This window comes from Tamandua tetradactyla, chromosome X, assembly GCF_023851605.1.
Source record: "Tamandua tetradactyla isolate mTamTet1 chromosome X, mTamTet1.pri, whole genome shotgun sequence".
Classification (NCBI taxonomy): Eukaryota; Metazoa; Chordata; class Mammalia; order Pilosa; family Myrmecophagidae; genus Tamandua; species Tamandua tetradactyla.
This window is the reverse complement of record NC_135353.1, coordinates 126,042,204-126,068,279: the sequence shown is the minus strand read 5'-3', so window position 1 is coordinate 126,068,279 and position 26,076 is coordinate 126,042,204. Positions and strand designations below refer to the sequence as shown.

General features: G+C 38.5%; 1 protein-coding gene across 1 annotated transcript in view; it reads right to left on the bottom strand.

The window, feature by feature from the left end:
- Positions 1–26,076, bottom strand: part of DIPK2B (divergent protein kinase domain 2B) — a 68,434-nt gene that overhangs the window by 21,473 nt on the left and 20,885 nt on the right. The gene's annotated exons all lie outside the window — the stretch shown is intronic.

Genomic DNA, 26,076 nt, shown 5'->3' with positions numbered 1-26,076 from the left:
AGGAGTCACACTATGGAACAGTCCATTCTAACATGGTGAAAGGGCTGGAAATGTTGTTTGAATTCTCTACTACTGCTTGATTTTGGAGATCTCCTAGCTTCAAAACTGTGAGCCAAAAAATTCACATTGTTTAAGCCTTCTTATTGCATGGTATTTGTTTTAGTACCCAGAAACTAAAACAAGCATAGACCCATTTAACTCTCCATGCTCCATGTACCTTTCTGGCTGAAACTTTGCCTCCCATGGGCCTCTGATTAAGGAGGCAGGGTGACACTATCTTTGATGGAGTCAGGGGTGGGCTTTTGTGCATGACTGAAAAGCTGTGTCTAATGGGGTGTTGGTGAAAAGTTAAGCCAATTGTTTGGACTCCTTTGGATTTAAGTCTGGGATCCATGTGTGAGAGAAGAGCCAAGGCAGACCTATGGGAAGAAGAAGAGATGCCAAGAACTAGAGTGACTGTGGGCCCATGAGAGAGAGGCTGATGCACCAGATGCATAGTTGCTGGATGCCATTACTGTCTCCAGTTCTGGAAGCTTCCAGACTGGGGATGGCCTTTCCTCAATCCCTTTTTCCAGAGGGTGGGCTCACTGAGTCTTTGTTCCTCATCCCCAGGAGAAGCAAGCAGCCCAACAATTCAGAAAAAAGTGGCTTCATTGAGGCAGGAGGGAAAGATAGTGGGTTAGGATCTGAAGAACTGGGCCTACTGAGCCTCAGCTTCTGCTCATATAAGAAAGAATGTTGATGCTGCTTCTCCTACCTCCCGGGAATGGCAGGAGGATTAAGGAAGATAATGTATGTGTGCCTTTTTAAAGCATTTCACATCCTGTGTCCCTATTGTTGGGCTAATTTCCCATGTTAATTATCTGACTTTGTTCTGTATAATTTTTGGTTGCTTCCAAAAGCAAAACTTATTCAAAAGACGGGGACTTGGCACCGCTGAACATATTTGAACATTTGCGCCAGTGGAATTAAATGTGTGGAAGAAAAGAACACTAACTGCTCTTTGAAAGAAAATGTTAACACTAGAATATGGTTTTCCCTTTAAGATACCAAATAGGCTTTTCTCAGAAATAAGGTTGCCCTTGCCAGCTAGAGTTGGAAGGTTGAGGGAAATCACAAACATTGCGTTTTTACTTTGAGTGAACTTACTGTTCTAAAGCTCTCTTAACCCCAAGGGAGAAGATAAAATTCTAGTGCTAATAAACTTGTGACTTTACTTTCTGTTTACACACATTAACACCTTTTACACGATTTAGTTTTTAAACATGCTTGTGAAATATGGCTTAGGTTAATTACGTGTCATGGTTAATCAGTGCATCATCATTAAAACAATGATGATTTAGTAATTGAATCAGTTCTTGTGGATAATTAAACCCAAAGTTACTGAACATTTTTTCAAGTTGCATTGTATTCAAAACCGTGAAAATACCCATTTTGTTTGTTATTAAGAGAACCATCTCACAGTTCTTTTCCTACTCCAGTAGGTAGATTTCTTTTACCTTTTACTAAAGTTCTTTCTGAATTTTTCTTCCTCTGAAACCCAAACACAATGCAAAGCTTTTGCTTTCTTAACTTTTCATTTACCAGTGCCTGGCCACTGTGGTGATTATTTTGGAGAAACCACTTGGATGATTTTAAAAGGCAAGAAATCCAAAAATGGTCTTCTAATTCTCAGCCATGTTATTCCATGGGCATAACTTATCCTCTTAGCTCACTGTTAACTAATATTAGAAGAAGGAAGGAATTCTGTATAGTAGGTAATTTCCCAATTGTTTCAGTCTTGTTTTGAAATATGTAAGATATGGTAAATCTGTGGGCAGTCCCTTCCCCCATTAGAAAGTTTCTCTCTACTACCATTTGCTGAGGCTGATCAGTGTGGATAACACAACCAGGAGGTTTGAAAAGTTGTTAAAACATCATCAAATTAAAAACTGAACTGACTCACTGGGTCAGGCAATGAATAGGAAATATTTGCCTTGCTTGAGAAGAACTTCCTCTCACAGCGATCTGGTTTCCACATAAAACCAGACTTCCAACTCTTGGAGATATCCTTGCCTTGGGCATGGCTTCTTTTTGTTTAGATTCTTGCTATTCTACAGAGTTTCGGGATTGATCCCTGATGGACTTTCTCTTGGAGCAGAGGGGTTAAGAGAAGCTCTGTTTGAAGTGATGTCATCAACATCGTGACTTAAGACAGCCTCTGAAAAAGCCTCCTCAGAGATTCAGCAAATAAAAGGAAAAATTCCACTTGCCTAGAACTCAGGTGGATGGCAATGACTGGACAATTACTCCACACACACTGAATCAAAATTAAAAAAAATATATCAGGTAGGAAATGTATGTCCTGGGCCTGCCAGTCTGTTCTCCTCCCCTTCACTGCATCCGGTGCAGCTTCGGAGTTGTGCGGAGGCAGCGACCTAGGTCCCACCCACTGATGGCAGAAACTATAGAGCCACTGAGCAGCAAGTTAGAACTCCAAGGTACATGGACTCAAGACTGCAGAGATTCAGGGCAGAACACAAGCCTCTGAGGAGTATTACATACAGAAGTTCCCCTGGGTTGGGGGGAGAAGAGAGAGAGAGAGAGGGAGAGAGAGAGAAAGAGAGAGAGAGACCATGGCAGAATTGTTGGCAAGAAGTGCAATAATTCAATCCAGTTTCTGTTGGCTGGACCACTTAAATGCAAAATGGATGTTTCTGGAGTCTCCCACCTTTCTGGATTGACCTTATCTGGCTCCCTAAGGGCAGAATACTCTAATGGAGGAAGAAGCTGGGAGACATAAATAATGTCAGATAAAAAGGTGGGAGTGGGAGTTTAAAAATGAGATTGAATAAAAAGAGGTTGAATCAGTCATCAAAAACCTCCTAATGAAGAAAATCTCAGGACCAGGTGGATTCACAGCTGAATTCTACCAATCTTTCCAAGAAAAATTAATACCAATTCTGCTCAAACACTTCCAAAAAATTGAAGAGGAGGGAACACTTTCTAACTTACTCTACGAGGCCAACATCACTCACATACCAAAATTGGATAAAGATACCACAAGAAAAGAAAACTACAGATCCATATTTCTCATGAATATAGATGTCAAAATCCTCAACAAATTACGAGCAAACTGAATCCAAAAGCATATTTAAAAAGTTATACACCATGATCAAATAAGATTTATCTCTGGTATGCAAGATTGGTCCAACATGAGAAACTCAATGTAATACAACACATTAACAGAATGAAGTAAAAAACCACATGACCATTTCAATGATGCAGAAAAGGTATTTGACAAAACATAACATCCTTTCTTGATAAAAACACTTAGGACACTAGTAATAGAAGGAAACTTCTTTAACATGATAAAGGGCATATGTGAAAAACCCACAGCTAACATCCCACTTAATGGTGCAAGACAAAACTTTCCCTCTGAGATCAGGAACAAGACAAGGATGCCCACTGCCACCACTGTTATTTAACATTGTGCTGGAAGTTCTTGCCAGAGCAATTAGGTAAGGACAACAAGTAAAAGTATCCAAATTGGAAAGAAAGAAGTAAAACTTTCCCTATTTACAAATATGATCCTATATATAGAAAATCCTGAAAAACCCACAATAAGGCTCCTAGAGCTAATAAATGAATTCAGCAAAGTGTCAGGGCACAAGATCAACATCCAGAAATCAGTAGTGTTTCTACACACAAGCAATGAAAAAACAGAAGAAATGAAGGAAAAATTCCATTTACAATAGCAACAAAAATAATCAAATATCTAGGAATAAATATAACCAAGGGTGCAAAGGACTTGTACATGGAAAACTACAAAACATTGCTAAAAGAAATTAAGACCAAAATAAATGGAAGGATATTCTGCGTTCATGGATTGGAATACTAAATATCGTTAAGATGTCAATACTATCCAAAGCAATTTATAGAGGCAATGAAATCCCAACAATTTCAATCAAAATTCCAACAACTTTCTTTGCAGGAATGGAAGTCAATCATCAAATTTACATGAAAGGGTAAGGGGCCCTGAATAGTTAAAACCGTCTTGAAAAAGAAGAATGGAATTGGAAGACTCACACTTCCTGTTTTTCAAACTGATTACAAAAACACAGTAATGAAAATACAGTGGCACTGGCACAAGAATAGACATATAGACCAATGGAATTGAATTGAAAGCTCAGAATCCAAACCTCACATTTATGGTCAACTGATTTTTTTTTAATTAATAGTTTTATTGACACATCTTTGCACACATACAGTCCATACATGGTATACAATCAGTGGCTCACAGTATTATCACATATTTGTGTTTTCATCACCAGGATAATTTTTTAGAACATTTGCATCACTCCAGAAAAAGAAATAAAAAGAAAAATACAAAACCCTATACCCCATACCTTCCCTCTCATTGAACACTACCCCTTATCCCTCCTGTTATTTATTTATTTATTTTTTAAAAACTTTTTTATTGTATAATATAACATACATACAAAGCAAAGAAATAAAAAAGCAATAGTTTTCAAAGCACTTTTCAAAAAGTGGGTACAGGATAGATCCCAGAGTTTGTCATGGGCTACCATACGATCCTCTCATATTTTTCCTTCTAGCTGCTCCATAATATAGGAGGCTGGAGGGCTTAAATACTTTTCTATTTTCTTTCTTTTTTCTTTTTTGCCTGGGCAGGCACTTGGAATTGAACCTGGGTCTCCGGCATGGCAAGCAAGAACTCTGCCTGATGAACCACTGTGGCTCCCCCACTTAAACATTTTTTTATCATCACAACCGACTTTTTTTTCCTTCTTTTTTGTGAACAATAACATATATACAAAAAAGCTATAAATTTCTAAGCACAACACCACATTTAGTTGTAGAACATATTTCAGACTTTGACACGTGTTACAATTTCACAATTTTAGGTTTTTAATTCTAGCTGCTCTAAAATACTGGAGACTAAAAGAGATATCAATTTAATGATTCAGCATTCATACTCATTTGTAAAGTCCCATCTCCTTTTATCTTTCCATATCTCTCATTGAGGTTGTTTGCGCTATGGCAATTCTAAATTTTTGATATTGGAAGGGTCTGTCACTAATATGGGGTATGAAGATGGAACCATCTGATGTTCTGGAGAGGCTGGGCTAGGTTTCAGGACTTATCTGGATCAGGGACCCATCTGGAGGTTGTAGGTTTCTGGCAAGTTGCTCTAGTGCCTGGAACCCATGTGGAGCCTAATAAATTGCCCTAGATGTTCTCTAGGATTGGCTAGAATGGTCTTGGTTGGGAGTTGGCAGGTTATGATAGGTAGCAATGTTTAAGAGAAGTTTGCATAAGAGCAACCTACAGAGTAGCCTCTCTATTCTATTTGGACTCTCTCTGCCACTGATACTTTATTAATTACACTTCTTTTCCTCATTTTGGTCAGGATGGAATTGTTGATCCCACAGTGCCAGGTCTGGATTCATCCCTGGGAGTCCCCCCCCACATCACCAGGGAGACTTTCACCCCTGGATGTCATGTCCCATGTAGGGGGGAGGGCAAATATTTCACTTGCAGAGTTGGGCTTAGAGAGACTAAGGCCACATCTGATCAACAATAGAGGTCCTCCAGAAGTAACTCTTAGACATGCCTATAGGTAGTCTAAGATTCTATACTACCTACATAAGCTTCACAAGAGTAAACCTCATGATTGAGGGCATGGCCTATTGATATGAGTATCCCTAAAGTTTGACACAGTATCAGGGGATTCCCTGATGGTAAGGTTTAATAGTTCCATAGTCTTTTTCCCCTCCCTCAAGGGACTTTGCCAATACTTTTTGATTATCTGCTTAATATACCCTAGGATGTTTCCAGACATTACAATAATCTATACAGGATTAAAGGAACTCTTTCTCATTCTGTACTCTCTGTGTTTCAGTTGTTCAAATAAGCTATACAGATAGGTTGAATTAGATTATGCACTACAGAAAATTTCAGTTCCAGATCAAATACACCTTTCTTCCATTGGTCTCAAAGAGTACGTGTGGTTTTAAAATATAGACACTGTCTTCATTACCCCTATGTTCTGAATTACTTTAACCCCAACCTGTTCACCTTCATTCTTATTTCTAAATATCAGGTTATATATATAAAACAGCCTCTCAAAATCCAGAAATATATATTCACCACTCTGGACTTAATGTGTCTGCTGTAAAAGCTTACAATCTAGGCCTTTTTTTTCTTATAAACATTTTCTAAAGGTGACCATGCCACTGTTGTTTTTTGTTTCTGGCTTATTTTGTCTCACCAAGTGTCCCACATGTTCATTTATATCAGTTCATGCCTCATGACATCGTTCCTTTTTGCAGCAGCACAACCTTCATTCATAAGTGTACACCGTTTGCCATTCTACTTCTCTGTCAATGCATCCTTCAGCCACCTGCATTCATCAGGCATAATGTAGAGGGCCCAAAGTTTGCAGTTGATCAACGTTCTCAATTTTAGATAATTCCATTGGTCCCAAGAGACAGAAAACCAATAAACACACCTTCATCAAATAGGAGATCTAAACCTCTTCTTAACTTTTGTCCCTCACCCCATTATTTACCTCTGCTATTGCTATGGTAGTGCTGATGGTTTTCTTTTGAACATAGCTCATAGCATGCAATAGCAGTTTTCCCCCTGTACCCTGGACTTAAACGCTCTTTGTACAAGAATCACATCTTTGAAGTAATTCTTACAAGAACTTATTCAGATTTCTAGTGTGAATCAGTGGGACACGTAGGTTTATGCAACCCCTTTCAATCTTGTTCATCTTCAATACGGTAATATTACTTCTAGACCCATGAGAGAATCACCTTCACTCCTACGTATTCACTTACATTGGAGTTCAACCTCATTAGCTAATGGTTCACCCATCTCTAGTTTCTTTGTATCTCTAAGTCCCCTGTATTCTGTATTATAAGTTTCTGATTATACTTTTATGCTGCTCATAAAAGTGGAATCATACTGTATGTGTCCTTTTGTGTCTGGCTAATTTCGCTCAGCATTAAATCCTCAAGGCTCATCCATCTTGTCACGTGCTTCAGGATGTCATTTTGTCTTACTGCTGCATAATATTCCATTTTATGTATATACCACATTTTGTTGATCCACTCATGTGTTGATGGGCATTTGGTCTGTTTCCATCTTTTGGCGATTGTGATTAATGCTGCTATGAACATTGGTATGGAAATGTGTGTGTCGTTGCTTTCAGCTCTTCTGGGTATATGCAAAGTAGTGCTATTGCTGAGTCATAGGGCAGCTCGATATTTAGTTTCCTAGGGAACAATCAAACTTTTAATTTATTTTTTATCCATATATTTTTTTATCTATCTGTCCATACCCTGGATAAAAGGAGCATCAGTTACAAAGTTTTCATAATCACACAGTCACATTATAAAAGTTATATCTTTATGCAATTGTCCACACTGTAACTATAATTGACTCAAGACTGCTTTTAAATGTGTGAAAAACATTTAGAAAGCTTGGGAGACTCTATCCAGGGAGCTCTGGAAGTAATTTCAGGAATAAGGGCTGGGAGTGAGTTTTACTACCTTGTCCCCATTGGAGAAACCAAGTGGAATAAAGGGGTTGGTCATATGGGGCACTCAAATAGGAAACCCAAGGGTCATAAATTGGCCTTGGGGGCTGGGGAAGAGGGTGACTATATTCATCAGGGTTCTCCAGGGGAAGAGAACCCATATGTTTTATATATACATGTATATATGTTACTTATATACACACACATAATGTATGTATTATGATATTTATTATAGGAATTGGCTCATGTGGCTGTGGGGATAGGCAACTTCAAGTTCTGTAGGGCAGGCTGCAAGCTGGGAATCTGATGAAGGTTTTTGATGACTATCCCAGGAGAAGCTGGAGGGGTGAATTAGAGATAGAAAATCTTCTTTCTAATGGCTAAAATAATCAGTTCTCCCTTTAAGGTGAGAATTTTTTCATTGCTGAAGGCAACCTCTTCTGTTGATTTTAGATGTAATCAGCTATAGGTGCAATCAACTGATTTAAATCCACCAAGATATCCTTACAATAACAATCAGGCCAGTGCTTGCTTGATGAAACAACTGGAAACCATCACCCAGCCAAGTTGACACATGAACATAACCATCACAGTGACCCAACCCATAGCTTCCAGCATGGTAGCCCCTGGGCAGGCGGCCAGCCCTCTGAGGATCCTCTATGTCCCTCTCATATCCATTCTCCTTTGCCAGCTTTCTGACTTCAAGCTGTCAAAATCAAAGAATTATGGAAGGGCAAGCTCTGGACCATGGTGAATTTACCAGGGTAAATTCCAGTCTGTGAGGCCCTTTGGAAGCCAACAGAAAAGGTAGGCTTTCTGATTATGACCTTTGACATCGGTAATAATAAATATATAGCTAGCATTATTGAGTGATTGATCTCTTTCAGCCACAGTACTCTGTGCCTTGGTTAGTTCTGACACTTCTATGGGTAGGCACTGTGCTAGCCCCCACTGAGGAGTCTGTATACTGGGAAGTTTCAAAACTTACCCTAATTTTCATACATAGTGGTAGAGCCAGGATTTGAACACAGGCTTGTCTGAGTTCCAAACTAGTCTATGTTATACTGCATTCTTGAGTTGAATCAGCTACCTCCTTATTGGGCTTTCTTTTTCCATTACTGTCAGGTGGTCAAGAACTCAAGAGCAGGACTTGGGTCCCACATACCCTGATTTCTCCAGGGACACTGAGCCACATATATTGGATGTGACTGCCCCTCCCTCCTTTCTCTACCAGCCTGTGTGTGGGGATAGACCTGTCCTACTTTTGCCATGCAGTCTCCCTGACCACACCTTGGATTCTTGCTCATTCACTCTGCATAGCACTTTAAAGCCCATTTTTGGAAAAAGCCACTGTCTTCAAGTCACTTTTCCTTAGGAAATGCAAATTCTCAGGCTATATCCAGACCTATTGAATCAGGCCCTGTGATCTGTGTGTCCACAAGCCCTCCAGGGGATTCTGGCACATGCTCAAGTTTAAGAACCACTATCTTATAAAATGAAATTTAATATCTCCCCACCCCCACGGCATCCTCAATCTTACCATTCCACCATTTACCCACTACTCTTTGACACTTACTATAATTGTGGCTCATAACACTTGCTACTTCCCCCAAATGGTACCTTATTCCAACTTTTCTGTCTTTGCCAGAAATGCACTTCCCCATATGAACTGGAAGTTCTACTATTGACATTTAATGTAGCCTATCTTTCCACTACCAGTTCAGAATGTACCTCCTTCAAGCAGCCTTCCAGATTTCTCCAGCCTTCATTTGCCCCATCTCCTAGAGTCTGTGTGACATAGGCCTTTATGCTGTGTGTGGGAAAGATCTCTCCTTGTCTCTTCAGTAGCTCGTGGACAGGAACTTTGAACACTAGCACTTCTATACCTTCTCCAACTCCTAGGAGAGGGTTAACACTCAGGAGGCCTTTAATAAGAAAATACTTATTCACAGACTGATTGATATGATCTCATGGATTTGCTGAGGCTGTCTGCCCCAACTTTGATTTGAAAGAGGCTGAGCCAGGCTTGTCTGTCATGTGGTAGGCCCTGGAAATGAAACACCTGGTCAGGGTTACTTTCCTTTCCTACCTATGTTCCTTGCTGTCAAGCCTTTCACAGCCAGAGGCCCACTTGGTGGTGATCATTGCCATTTACCTTTTCAAATTTTTTTTGCCAAAAATACACATAACATAAAATTTACCATAACTGATGTTTAGTGCATATGCAATGTTGTGCAACCGTCACCACTATTTAGTTTCTGAGTATCTTCATCATCCAGAAAGGAATTCCTGTATCCATTAAACAGTCACTCTCCATCCCTTGGCAATTACTAATCTTCTTTCTGTCTCCATGGGCCCCTTTTCCATGGAGAAGTTAACATCTTGAGGACCCTGATGACTTTACCCTCTTGTTACAGTCCTTCTCTCTTCCACCCACTCCCACCTGCCACTTTCTCCCCCACCTCCCTTCATGCCAGGGTCCCTGAAGCTTTGCCATGGAAGCATTTGTGAAATCCTTAAAGACTTTCACTGTTAGATGAAATAATCATTGTGGCAGGAAATCCAGCTGGTAGTGGGGACAGGCAGGGCAGCTGACACAAAGTGAGAAACATTATTTCATGGTCTGTCATTTTGATTCAGGTAAGGTAAAGCTGGTCATAATTCTCCACTGGGCCATTTCATTTTACGGCTGGTGGTTTTTTCTTTTCCTCCTTCCTTTCCTTCTTCCTTCCTTCCTTTTGTTTTTTTCCCCTTCTTTTCTTCCTTCCCTCTTTCCTTCTCTCCTTTCTTTCTTTCTTCCTTCCCTTCTTCTTTCCCTCCTTTCTTCCTTCTTTCCTTCCTTTCTTTCTTTTCTTCTTTCCAGAAGTCAAGTGCTTCTGACAACTTCTCTGTGCATCCAACTCACAGAAATTTCCATAGGATATCAGTGGCTTCTGCTGTGCAAAGGTCCTGGGGTCTAAAAAGCTCAGACAGAACTCTGATCATTAGGAAACCCTATAATGAGCCTCCCACTTTCCTGGGTGGTGGGAGGAGGATAGGGGGTTCAGGGCTTTTTCTCCCCATTTACTCCTCTGTTAATGCTGTACCATTTATGTCAGTCAGGGTTTTATCAGATAGGCAGAATCAATGGAAACATATTAATAGGGATTGGACTTTATACAATCTTGGGAGTTGGTTAAGTGGTCTTTATAAAACTGTTGTCCTGTGGTGATATTGGAACTCGAAATCCTCAGGTCTGGCAGTGAAGAAAGGAAGATGGATGCAAAGTGGAGGAAGGTCAAGGATAAGACTGAAACTGCAAGCATGAGGACAGACTTAAACCCTCCATTGCTTCTGACTTTGATGGTACAGAAGTTAGGATCCTTCGTTATGGGGCTAAACCACACACAGTTGGCCCAAGAATCAGAGAATCTGAAGGAGGAAGTTAAGTTATAGCAGGGGACAGCTGCAGACCCAGATGCTGCTTTATACCAGTGAAGGGAGTCAGTATAACTGCAACAATGTGTGTGGGCTACAAAATGGTCATGCTTCCCTTCTACTCTCCAAATCTTGCAATGGAACCTTTCTGTGGCTCATCCTAACCAAAAACAACAGGGAAAAGAATTGCAGAAAATGTCATTCAGCCAAGACAAATTGACACATCACCAAGCCACACCACACTGCCTTTGACTTTCTTTTCATCTCTCGTCATGCCTTTTCTCTTCCTTGGCCTGAAAAAGGTACCTCACTGGGACCCATATGTCTTGTGGGTTTATTGAGGGTGAGGGCTTGCTATCCTGAGAAAAGCCTAAATAGAGGGGTGCTCTTGGGTTAACAGCTTATGGATCAGGACTATGAGTGAGAAGCACTCCACCCACTGACATAGTGAAGACATCACTCAGAGAGGAGCTGATGATGTGCTCTCTGGGTACTTCAGAGAAGCTTCTGGCAAGTTGAGTCTCCTTTCTATCTCCCATTCCTAACCCTTACTCTTCTCTTCTTTATTACTTCTACTCTTCTGCATATTGGGTGACTCCACAGAGTACCACTTACCAGTTCCTTTCTGGGGTGGAAGGAATGGTCAAGGGAAAGAGAAAAATAAATGATTTCTTAAGAGAGTGGATGTAAGAATGTAGCATAAGAGGCACTGAAGAGAGAGGCTTCACAGCCTGGGAAGAGACTGAGCTGGGTATTACTTTGGGAAGGAGGTGCTACTAGTCCAAATCCAAGTCTCTCTCGAATCTCAGTGACCCTTTGGGACTGCACTGTAAGAGAACCAAAAAAAAAAGGAGGGGGGACTCTCACCCTTACAAAATATATGGCCACAACCATGCACATGGGTTAAGAGACTTGGAAAAAAGAAGTGGGACAAGATAGCAGCATAATGAGATGTGGAATAAATTCATCCTCCAGAGTATCTAGTAAATAGCCAAGAATGGTACAGAACAACTTCTGGAGAAATGTCAGTTTCAGGATATACAATGTACACCAGTCTGGATCAGGTGGAATGGCTGAGATCTCACATAGAATTGTAATTCCTCCAAGCCGTGAAGGCCGGTACCCATTCCCCCATGGGCATGGCAGGCTGGGTCCTCGAGGGGAAAGGAAACAGATTTTACTAGTAGCAAGGGCTTAGCTCAACCAAGCTCCAATCGTGGAATTAATTGACAAATTCTGACTACTGAAAACTGAAAAGCCTGGAATAAACACTAAAGCAATTAAGAACTTTTGCCTGGGCAGAGAGGGGGAAGGGATGACAAGAAAAAATAATAGAGGCCTTTTGAGTTGGACAGCACAAAATATTGGAAATGGGTTGGACTCTAAGGAAAGCGGACACATAGAGCTTGGAGGTACAAAGAACCCCATATCAACCTAAGTTCTTGACTGACAAACCCAAGAAGCAGGAGTCCCTCTCTGAAAAGGCTATATTTTCCTTTTTCCCCCCTCTTGACAGCTCATTATACAGAACTGGAAGTACTCTTAGGCGCTAGCATGGCCCCTTGCAAGGGTGGTGCTGAGCTCGTCTGAGAGACAAAGTAACTAGTTAGATGAAAGGAGTTTCTTCCATAAGAGAAAGAAAGCAGGGCCCATCTCAAGTGGAATTCCTCCTTCAAGGAATTCAGGCTCAAGGGACTGGAAAGCTGAAGCAATTAAAGCCATTATACTACCTCACCTCTGTCTCAACTATGCTCCTGGCAGACAGAGTCTGCTGAAATTAAAGGTGCCATATCACTTTGCATTGGTGGGAAGCTGCAGGCAGACAAGTGCCAAATGCTAGGCAGGATAAGAGAAGCACAGAGTCTAGAAGCTTTATAGGAAAGTCTGACAAACCTGTTGGGTCTCATTCTCAGGGAAAACTGATGCCGGCTACTCTTTCTTCCTGGGACATGCGCTGTCTGATCTGGGAAAATTTGACTGGGGTCTATAATATTTGAGGATATTTTCCTCAAAAATAAAAGGCCCTGTATATGTAGGGCAAGAAACAGAAACACAAGAGCTGAAAAACTCTGATCAGTTAAACAGAACCTAAGCTAGAGGTCTAGAATAAGTTGAACTGAATTCCAAAGAACAAATAGAGAACAAAGCCATCCAGTAAGATAATTCTAGGTAAAAGAGTGAAAGCAACCTCCAGAATAAACTAATTACAGAAATCAAATACTTAGATGCCAGCAAAAATAATGAGTTATAGTAGGAAAATCAAAGATATGGCCCATAAAAGGAACAAACCAATACTTCAAATGAGATACAGGAGGTGAAGCAAGTAATTCAGGATGTTTGAAGAGAAGTGGAAAATCTCATCAAAATCAAATCAATGATTTGAGGGATGATATGAAGAAGACATTGGGCAAGCAGAAAGAAGAACTTGAAAGTTTGAAGAAACAAATCACAGAACTTACAGAAATTAAAGGCATAATAGAAGAGATGAAAAATACAGAAGAAAGGATTAGTGAACTAGAGGACTAGACATCTGAAATTTGACACACAAAAGAAAATATCGGGAAAACAATGGAAAAAAACTAACGGAGGAAATAACCACTGAAAATTTCCCATCTCTTATGAAAGACATAAAATTACAGATCCAAGAAGTGCAGCATACAACAAGCAGAATAGATCCAAATAGATATACTCCAAGGCACTTAGTAATCAGATTGTCAAATGTAAAAGACAAAGAGAAAATTTTGAATACAGCAAGAGGAAAGCAGTCCATCACATACAAGTTTTCTCAGCAGAAACCATGGAGGCAAGAAGGCAGTGGCATGATATATATATACATATAAGATTCTAAAAGAGAAAAACTGCCAACCAAGAATTCTATACCTCACAAAAGTTTCCTTCAAAACTGAGGGGGAGACTAAAGTATTTTCAGACAAACAATCACTGAGAGAATTTGTGACTAAGAGACCTGCTCTGCAAGAAATACTAAAGGCAGCACTACAGGGAGATAGGAAAAGGCGGGAGACAGAGGTCTGGAGAAGAGTGTGGAAATGAAGACCATCAGTAAAGGTAAAAAGAGAAAAAAAAATAGATATGGCATATTAAATCCAAAAGACAAAATGGTACAAGAAAGTGCTGCCTTTGCAGTAATAACATTAAATGTTAATATATTAAACTCCCCAATCAAAAGACAGAGATTGGCAGAATGGATTAAAAACAGGAACCATCTATATACTGTCTACAGGAGACTCATTTTATACCAAGGACAAAAATAGATTGAAAGTGAAAGGTTGGGAAAAGTTATTTCATGCAAACAACAATCAGAAAAGAGCAGGAGTAGCTATACAAATATCTGACAAATTAGACTTCAAATGTAAAACAATTAAAAGAAACAAAGAAGGACTCTATGTATTAATAAAAGGAACAACTCAATAAGAAGATATCACAATCATAAATACTTATACACTGAACCAGAGAGGCAATAGGGCAAACACTGACAACACTGATGGGAGAAATAGATGCCTCTTCCTTAATAGTTGGAGAGTTCAATTCCCTGCTCTCATCAATGAATAGAACATCTAGACAGAAGATCAATAAGGAAAGAGAGATTTAGAATAACATGATAAATGACCTAGGTTTAACAGACATTTACAGAACATTACACCCCCACAACAGCAGGATATGCATTCTTCTCAAGTGCTCATGGATCATTCTTAAGGATAGACCATATGCTGGGTCACAAAGCAAGTCTCAATGAAATCATACAGAACACTTTCTCAGATCATAATGGAATGAAGTTGGAAATCGATAACAGGCAGAGGACCAGAAAATTCACAAATATATGGAGGCTACATAACACGCTCCAAAACAACCAGTGGGTTAAAGAGGAAATCACAAAAGAAATCAGTAAATAATCAAGGCAAATTAAAATGAAAACACAACATACAAAAATTTATATGATGCAGCAAGGATAGTGCTAAGAGGGAAATTTATTGTCTTAAATGCCTATATTAAAAAAGAAGAAAGAGAAAAATAGAGGAATTAACTGTTTACTTGGAAGAACTAGAGAAAGAACAACAAACCAACCCCAAAGCAAACAAAAGGAAATAAACATTAGAGTAGAAATCAATGAAATTGAGTATATGAAAACAATTGAGAAAAATCAACAAATCCAAAAGTTGGTTCTTTGAGAAAATCAAGTTCTAGCCAAAACAATTAGACAAGAAAAAGAAAAAAAGCATACAAATTGGAAAGGAAGTAGTAAAATTCTCACTGTTTTCAGATGATATGATACTATATGTTGAAAATAAAAAAAAAATCTACAGCAAAGCTACTAGAGCTAATACATGAGCACAGCAAAGTGGCAGGGTACAATGAGCAAATCTGAAGAGGAAATCAAGAAAAAAATTCCATTTACAATAGCAACCAGAATAATTAGATATTGAGGAATATATATAACTAAGTGTATAAAAGACTTACATACAGAAAACTACAAAAATTGCTTGAAGAAATCATGGAAGACCTAAACAAATGGAAGGGCATACCGTCTTCATGGATTGGAAGACTAAATATATTTAAGGTGTCAATTCTCCTCAGATTGATTCATAGATTCAATGCAATACCAATTAAAATCCCAAAAACTTACTTTGCAGAAATAGAAAAACCAATAAACAAATTTATTTGGAAGGGCAGGGTGCCCCGAATAGCTGAAAAATTTCTTGAGAAAGAAAATTAAAGTGGGAGGTCTCACACTACCTGACTTTAAAGCGTATTATGAAGCTACAGTGGTCAAAACAGCATGGTATTGCCATAAAGATAGATATACTGACCAATGGAATTGAATCAGTGTTCAGAAATAGACCCTTTCATCTATGGACAATTGATCTTTCATAAGGTAGTCAAGTCAACCCTCCTGGGACAGAGCAGCCTCTTCAGAAAATGGGGCTTGGAGAACTGGATAGCCATATGCAAAAGAATGAAAGAGGATCCATATCTCACATCCTATACAAAAATTAAGTCAAAATAGATCAAAGACCTAGACAGTGGAGTTAAGACCATAAAACTTTTAGAAGAAAAAGTAAGGAAATACTTTATAAAACTTGTAATAGGAGGTGGTTTCCTAGACCTTACACCTAAATCACGAGTATTGAAGAAAGAAATAGATAAATGGGAACTCTTCAAAATCAATCACTCTTGGGCATCAAAACTTTGTCAGGAAAGTAAAAATGCAGTCTACACAATGGGAGACAATATTTGGAAACCACATATCAGATAAGAGTCTAGTATACAGAATATACAAAGAGATTCTTCAACTCAACAACAAAAAAGACAAACAACCTACTTAAAAATGTACAGAAGACATGAACAGACATTTCTCAGAAGAAGAAATACTAATGACTAAAAGGCACATGAAAAGATGCTCAACTTCACTGGCTATTAGGGAAATGCAAATCAAAACCACAATCAGGTATCATCTGACACCCACTAGATTTGTCATTATCAAAAAAAAAAAAAGCAAAAAAACCCAGAAAATGACAAGTGCTGGAGTAGATGTGGAGAAAGAGGCACCATTAACCACTGTTGGTGGGAACGTAAAATGATACAACCACCCTGGAAGGCAGTTTGGCAATTCCTTAGGAAACTAAGTATAAAATTGCCATATGATCCAACAATCCCATTTCTAGGTATATATTCATAGGAACTGAAGGCAAGGACACAAATAAACATTTGTACACTGATGCTTATAGTAGCATTATTTTCGATTGCCAAGAGATGGTGTGCTGATTTGAAAGTATTATGTACCCTGGAAAAGCCATATTTTAATCCTGATCCAATCTTGTGGAAACAGCTGTTTCTTTTTCTCCTAATTCAATACTGTAGGTTGGAAATTTTCAATTAGATTATCTCCACAAAGATGTGATGCACCTACAAAAGTACGTGTGACTTTTGATTGCATGGAGCTGTGACTCCACCCATTCCAGGTGGGTCTTAATTAGTTTACTAAAGTCCTTTAAAAGAGGAAACATTTTGGAAAGAGCTCAGAGTAGAAGGAGCCTACAGAAACGACAGAAGCCTCAGAGCTGATAGAAACTTTACAGCAGAGCTGACAGATATGGACACATGAACAGAGACAGATGTTTGGAGATGCCCAGAGCCCAGCAGACATTGTCATGAGATGTGAAGCAAGCCAGAACCTGGAGAGAGCCAAGGGAAGCCAAGAGATGAAAGCCAGCCCCAGAGAAGCAAAGTGAGGAACCTCCACATGAACAGAGGCTGAAAGCAATGGAGCCCAGGAGCAAAGGATCAGAAGATGCCAGCCACATGACTTCCCAGTTGACAGAGGGGTTCTTAACCAATCGGCCTTTCTTGAGTGAAGGTAATCTCTTGTTGGTGCTTTAATTTGGACACTTTCACTTACTTAGAGCTGTAAACTTGTAACTTATTAAATTCCCCTTTATAAAAGCTATTCCATTTCTGGTATACTTCATTCCAGTAGTTTGCCGACTAACACAGATGGAAACAGCCTAAACGTCCATCAGTGGATAAGTGGCTAAAAAAGCTGTGGCATATACATATGATGGAATATTACACAGCTGCAAGACAGAATAAAGTAATGAAGTATATAACAACATGGATGAAACTTGAGGACATTATGCTGAGTGAAATTAGCCAGAAACAAAAGGACAACTACTGTATGGTCTCATTAATATGAACTAACATTAATGAGTGAACATTGAGCATTGAAGTTAAGAATATGGATTATCATGAAATAGAAATAAGGTAGAGATTGGGCATTTGGTGTTGAAGGAATCCAAACTTTGCAACAGGACTGACTGTGAAAATTCAGAAATGGATAGCACAATACTAGCTGATTGTAGCACAATAATAATGCAAGGTGTTGAAAATGGATGGTGTACTGGAAAAAGTACAATCAGTGCAAGCTAAGAGCTATAGTCAACAGTAACACTGTACTATCCTTTCATTGAATGTTACAAAGGCATTATGCCAAAACTAAATGTCAACAAGAGGGGTGTGGGGCATGGGGGAAGGGTATGGATCATTTGTGGAAGAAAAGGAAATGTTTCATATAGATTATGGTGGCAAAGGCACGCCTATATATTTAAGTTGGATTGTATGATGTGTGAATAAAACTTCAAAAATGAACACAGAGAAACAAATGCTAGAAAAAATGCAGAGAGAGAGAGATGTACCTACTCACTGTTGGTAGGAAAACTGAGAAGTGGAGCTCCTTGGAGGGCAGTGTGGTGGTTCCACAGGAGGCTAGGAGCGGAGTTGCCATATGATCCTGAAACCCAGTTGTTCAGTATATACCTGGAGGAACTGAGTGTGGGTTCACAAATGGACATTTGCACACTGGTGTTTATGGTGGCAGTGTTCCCTATCCACAATGAATGGATGTGGCATAAGGGTACAATGATTGAGGAATGGAAAGGGGTACTGTGGTGTATACATAAACATACAATGGACTACTGAGTAGCCGCAAGAAGGAATGAAGTTGTGAGGCATGCAACTAGGTGAATGAGCCTTAAGGACTGTATATGAATGAACTGTCAGAAACAAAAAGACAAATATTATCATGTCTTACTCATATGGACTAACTATAATATAAAAACTCAGTGAACTGAAGTTGAGAATGGGTTATCAGGGTGTGGCCTATTGTTGGGATCCTAGGTTGCAAGCTCTTACAGCAACCACATATATTCAGGAATTGTAAATGTTATTTATAAATTCTGAGATACTAAGCTGTTTGTATATAACTTGGTCATTCCCAGAAATATCAGGTATTTATGTTATACCTGAGACTCAGAGTTAGAGCTCTGAAGCTATGAAAGTCAGCAGTACTCCATACAGGAACTGTTTAAAAAGTTGAAAAAGGAATCAAACTTCGACTAGAGATATGAATGAAGCTAATCCGGATAGGACTAAGGTAGAACAGAAGCCTGGGTAAAGGATGATATGGCCCATATTTTAAAATTTCAACTTCTGTGTGAGACCAAAGGGTGGGATGTTTATTTGGTGCAAAATTTATATTCTGGGTAGCACATTACCTACTTTAACTTTTATAGTGAGTTTGGTTGAACACCATAAGCCCATGAAATCTTGAATAGGGTGTGAAATTTTGCTAGTTTGTCCAAGTTAGTGTGGTGCCCTGATATATCCCAGAATAATCTGGGCAGTGAATAAAGAAGTATTTTCAAAGTTCCCTTGGGGGACTGGGAAGAAAGGAGGAAATATTCAACTTCCACATTTGGAGAATTTCAGATATTCTCGCAAGCAGTGGGGACAACCGCACTAGCAGGCTGAGCCCTTGATCTTGGGGTTCACTCCTATGAAATTTATTCCTGCAAAGGAGAATCTAAGCCTACTTACAATTATGCTTAAGAGTCACCCCCAGAGAACATTTTTTGTTTCTCAGAGGTAGCCTTTTTCTCTAAGCCAACTCAGCAGGTGAACTCACAGCCCTTCCCACTACATGGGACACGACTCCCAAGGGTGTAAATCTCCCTGACAATGTGGGACAGAACTCCTGGGATGAGCCTGGACCCATCATCAAGGGATTGAGAAAGCCTTCTTGATCAAAAGTGAGTTAGAGAGAAATGAGACAAAATAAAGTATCAGTGGCTGAGAGATTTCAAACAGAGTCGAGAGTTTACCCTGGAGATTATTCTTATGCATTATATAATATCCATTTTTAGCTTATGGTGTATTGGAGTGGCTGGAGGGAAGTACCTGAAACTGTTGAGTTGTGTTCCAGTAGCCTCGATTCTTGGAGAAGATCGTATAAAGATATAACTTGTACAATGTGACTATGTGATTGTCAAAACCATGTGTCTGATGTTCCTTTTATCCAGGGTATGGATGGATGAATAAAAAATATGTATGGATAAAAATTAAATAAATTATAAGGGGAATAAGGGGTAAAATAAATTGGGTAAATGGAAATACTACTGTTCAATGAGTAGTAGAGGTAAGGGGTATGGGATGTATGAGGTTTTTCTTTTTCTTTTTTTTTCTGGAGTGATGCAAGTGTTCTAAAAAATGATTGTGGTGATGCGTACATCACTATGTGATGATATTGTGAGCGAGTGATTGTACACCATGTATGGACTGTATGTGTGTGAACATTTGTTAATAAAAATATTAAAATAAAACCAAAACAACAGCAACAACAAAAGAGACTTGGAAAATTTTTATCAAGGTGCTACTTTATAGAAGACATATTGCTAATCACTGGGGTGACAAAGATAAATAAGAAAGGGTCCTGATCTTCAAGGAACTGGTATTCTAGTGGGGAGAGTTACTGTATTCTACGAAGTTCAATACAAGGCAGAATGTGACCAGTGCTATAAGATCTGTAAACAAAGTGCTATGGGAATACAGAAGAGAGCCCCTGGGGAATCCAAGAAGCCTTCACAGAAGAGGTGGCGGGAGCATGACCTTGAAGTAGGTGAAAGAGTTTGGCAGATGGACATCTAATGTCAGTGCATTTCAAACTGAAGAATCAGATCTGAGCACAGACAAGGAGCAGAATTGAGGTCTATAGATACAGACATTGGTTCATCAGGGAAGAAGGTTAGAAAGGTAGGCTGGGAGCGGACTGTGGGGTTCTTGGATAACATATTTAGAAATTTGCATCACCTTGAAGGTAAAGATTATTGCTCATGAGGATACCATGGGATGGATACTTTCAAAAACTGCTGGTAGGGGGTCCAAGGGTAGTTCAGTGGTAGAATACTTGCCCGCCATGTGGGAAACCCAGGTTTGATTCCCAGCCCATGCACTTCACAAACAAACAAACAAAACCAACCAAAGGAAAATTCAACCAATGGTGCTGCAATAAGGGATACTCACATGGAAAAAGAATGAAATGTGACCCCTGCCATACAGTATACAAACAAAAAACTGTTGGTAGGAGTTAAATTCAGTTTGGCAGTATATATTCAAAGATGTAAGAATATTTATACCCTTTGACCCAGTAATTCCACTACTTGGAAGTGAGGAAGCAGCAAAGCATATTATTTAAGGGCATGACCTCTGGGTTTAGGAAACTTGTATTCAGATTCCAGGTCCAAAATGCACTAGCTGGATGACCTTGGGCAAGGCATATAGGGCTCTACAGGCCTCAGATTCTTCATCTGTAAAATCATAATAATAATATCTTATAAGGTTGTGGAGATTAATTCTGATAATGGATATAAAGCATGCCTGACATATAGGATGTAATCAATAAATGGTATTAACGAAAATGAAATTTGTCTAGAGGACATCATATAAAATACAGGCAAAAATCTTTCAAAAAGATGTTCATCAAGCATTATTTATGATAATAAATATGGCATAAATGAGAGTCATCCTGAAGGCATGGATAGAGAATGGTGAATGGTGTCCTATCACTCACTTATTCTTTCATTCCTTCATTTCCCAAATATTTATGAAATGTCTACTCCCTGTCAGAAATGTGTGTGAAAAAAGATTAGTGAATAAGATGCTGTCTCTGCCCTAAAGTGACTCTGTGTCTGGTTGGAGAAGCAAAAACTGAAAGAAATAAAACCAATGCCATGTACTCTATATAAAGTGCTTCTCTGATCTGTTGTGAGTGTATTATTTATTTCAGTTTTTTCTCTGGGTCAAATCAGGCTTACTTCTGGACAAAGCAAGGCCTCATTTTTTTTTGGTATATGTTGGGCTGAAAGCCTCAGGTATTCCCCATACCTCCTTCACCTTAAAATAGTATCTACAGGGCCAAAGTCTTCTAGAATAAGGTATGGCTTTCAAAAGCAAGTAAGATGGTTTTAATAGCTATAATTAAGATTTGGATATATATACATCTAAGAGCACCAGAGTTTTCTCTCCTGGATAGTAGATCATTCTGGGATTTCTACTTCTGTACATGACAAAATAGCTGGTATCAGACTTTCACTTCCACTAAATAGTTCTGAAACTGGGACAAAATATATAGAATAACTGTTTGTAGGGATTTAATCATAATCAATGCACATTTATGATCCTTGAGAATAGAGATACACACAAGATAACCCCATATCACACTATCTTTTCTTACCCTGAGAGCATTTTCCAAGCTGTGGTGCAGGGTCCTGTTAGGTGAAGGAAAGAGAAAACCACGTGGGGCTGCCAAAATGACTGGGATTTGGGAGTAGGTCCTGAGAAGGAGAAAGCCATGGAGAAGGAGCTCCAAAAACATGCATGAAAATTTCCCTCAGGTTTTTGGCCAATTCCTAAGATGAACATTGGCAGGGTGGTGCTCCAGGAGGTCTAGCAGAGAATCACATTAGAATTCTCTATTACTGAGCAGAGATCTCAGAAGCTGCATAGTGCTGGAGAGATAAAGGATGGCATTTGGGCTAGACTTCTTAGACTTTCACTTGGACCTCAGGAAGGCCACATTCTAGCTACTAGTAAGCATCATGCCCTAGCAGCAAGGACCATGCCCTAGGAGTAAGGGCAAAACTGAAAGATATTTTCACTAACAAAGTTTAAACCTGGACTCAACAGAATTAAGGCAGTGGTTCTCAACTGAGAGGAATTTTAGCAACTCCACCCCACCCCCGCCCCTGGGGACATATGGCAAATCTTAAAACATTTTTCATTGTCACAACTGTGTGTGTGCACTACTGGTATCTCATATATAGAGGATAGGTACGCTGCCAAATATCCTACAGGAAAGCCTTTGCTCCACAACAAAAAAATGACCTGGCTGCCAGAACAAAATTCAACGATCTTTAGAGGAAGATAGCATGAATCAGAACCTCCTCAATGCATTATTCAAAAAATTCAGCATGCAATAAAAGACTGCCAAAAAATGTAAAGAAGCAAGAAAAATTAATAATCAAGAAAAAAGAAGACAGTCAACAGAAGCAGAATCAAACTATCATAGCACCAAACTATGCTATGATAAACAAGGAATACAAAGTAATTATGATTAAGATTTCAAGAAAGTAGAGGACAAGACAGACAAAATGAATGAAAAAATGGAAATTTCAAGAAAGAATTAGAATCTATAAAAAAATCAAATAGATATTCTGGAGATACAATATCTGGAATTAAGCACATACACACCAACAAAAAATAACTTACTGCTTTCCCATATTTTTTGAAGTCTCTACAAGGGAATGATGTGCACAAGAATTCATTGAATGAGTTTAACATAAAACTGGGCAAAGCAGAACACAGGTTTAGTGAGCTAAGCAACAACAACAACAACAGAGAATTGTTGAAGCACACAGAGTAAAAAGAATTGAAAAAAAACAGAATGCAAATTTGACTTAATATTTGAAAGCAATCAGTGTGATTTGCTGCATTAAATTATATTGTCATCTCATTCCATGCAAAAAAAAAATTAATAAAATTCAAAAGCAATTCAGGAAAAAATTCTCCATAAACTAGAGTACAAGGAAACCTCCTTAATGCTATTGATGGTATTCAAAACCTATAGCTAAGATTCCTATGACACTTGTGAATTTAGTTACAGCACTTTGTTCATTACACAGAAAGAGCATGTGAGCAAGCCCTCACACAGCTCATCTTTTTTCTTTGAATCACGGGATCATTTAAGATTGGAACAATTGAGACCTGACCACATCAGCATTTGTAGTAAGGGGGTCATTATTTTTTTTTGCATGGACAGGCACCGGAAAACAAACCCGGGCCCGCCCTAAGGGGATTGTTTTGAATGGGACAAAAACTAACTTATTAATTTCCAGGTCTCGATTGTATCATAGGTTTATGAGAAAGAAGACTAATAAATCTATAAACAGATTTATATGTATAAATAGACATTTATAATCATCTGATTTTTCACAAATGTTCAATTGAAATTCAGTGAGGAAAGTATGGTCTTTTCAAAATATGATGCTGGGTCAATTGGATATTCATATGGGTAAAAAGAAACTTTGACCCCCTACCTCACATCATTCACAAAATTAATTTGGAATTACAGATCCATATATGAGAGATAATACGCTATTACTTCTAAAAGTAAACAGGAGAATACCTTTATGATTAAGGGATTATGGGATAAGCAGCACACTAGAAGAACTAACCATAAAATAAAAAATTGCTAAGGTTAGACTTCATCAAAATGAAAAATTTCAATTCATCAAAAGACACTATTAACAGAGTAAAAAGGCAAACTACAGACTGGGAGAAGATGCTTGCAATACATATATCCAACAAAAAAATATAAATATAATTTGTCCAAATCAATAAGGAAAAGACAGCAACCCAACAAAATGGACAAAACCCCAACAATTTACAACAAAGGAAATTAAAACATCCAATAAATATATGAATAAAGGCTCTACACCATGAGTAACCAGAAAAATGCACATTCAAACACACAATGAGATACTGCTAGATATCCACCAAATTGCTAAAATTAAAACTAACAATCTCAAGTGTTGACAAAGATGTGGAACAAAAGAACCCTCTCTTCTATTGATTATAGGAGGAAATCAGTACAACCACTTTGGAAAAATGTTTGGCAGTATTTAATAGATTTGTCCATATGTATATGCTATGGCCCAGCAATTCCACTTTTATGTGCTTATGTTCACCAATAGACATGTACAAGAATGTTTGTAGCAGCTTTAGTTCACAGTAGCCCAAACTAAATACAACTCAAGTTTTCATCAAGAGTAGAATGAATAGGGCAGGCGATGGTGGCATAGTGGCAGAATTCTTGCCTGCCATGCCCGAGACCCGGGTTCAATTCCCGGTGCCTGTCCATGTGGGAAAAAAAAAGAGTAGAATGAATAAATAAATTGTAATATCATCATACAGTAGAGTATTATACTGCAATGAAAAGGAAAACAAAATACTGATTCACGCAACAATGTAGCTAAACCCCCAACAGCATATTGAGTGTATAATGTATGATTCCATATAAAGAAAATTCAAAAACAGGCAAAATTAATCCATGTAAATTTAAGTCATAATAGTGGTTACCCTTGGGAAGGGATAAGGTGATCCACTGTTCTGGTTTGCCTGGGACTGAGGGGTTTCCTGGGAAGTGGGACTTTCAGTGCTGAAACCGGAATAGTTCCAAGCAAACTGGGTAAGTTGGTCACCCTAGGAAGAGGTCATTTTAGGGAGAGAACCTGAAAGAGTCTTCTGAGGTGCTGGAAATGTTCAGTATCTGATATGGATGATGGTTACATGAGTGAACATATGTGTAAAAATTTATCTAGCTGTACCCTTAATATTTGCATATTTCACTGAATGTAATTTATGCTTTAATTTTTTTAGGATATCTGATACTTTTTAATCCAAACAAAAAGCCAGTAAGTATACAAATTTACTAAAGAGTAGTGGTAAAAACCAAACGTAATGTGTTATAGAATCAGTATGTCACGTTTTACTTTGGTAGTTGGTAATTGTTACAGTTAATTCTACAAAAATAAAAACAACAGCAAAAACAAAACAACCCAGTTGTACAGTGGTACAGAAACAAGAATATAAAATGCCCTTTCTGAACCCCAGTTTGATAAAAATGATTTCATATCTAGCTTATTGATTATACTCAGTTTCAGTTCTCCTTATGTAAATAATACACATAATCATTAATGGTGGTTTGATGAGCTGAAATTATAGATTTCTCTTAGGATAGTTTAACATAACCCAAATATAAAAAGGTTATTTAAGGTTCATAGAGATAAACCAGTGGACTAAGAAACGGATAATTCTCCCATGTGCATAATAATTTTATAACATTTTTAAAACATAAAATCACAGTCAAAGACAGTGATAACCTTGTATACTCAGTGCATTACTTCATGTAGTGCATTCCTATAACTCATCTGGATCTGAACACCACATCATCACCACGTTTCTAGGAAATAGGCTGCCAGCATACACAAATCTGTCTAATTCTTTTAAAATTTTAAAAGTCTCATAAGACTTTGAGCTTGACATGTAAAAAATTGTGTTTTGGTATCCCAAACGATGAGAGTAGGTGTGACATATAGTAACCTCCTCTTGTAAGTAAGACTGCTCATAGATTTTTGCTAACATCACCACAAAGAACCCTCAAGACAACCAATACAGCAGATTGAGAGGCACACATTTATTATTTA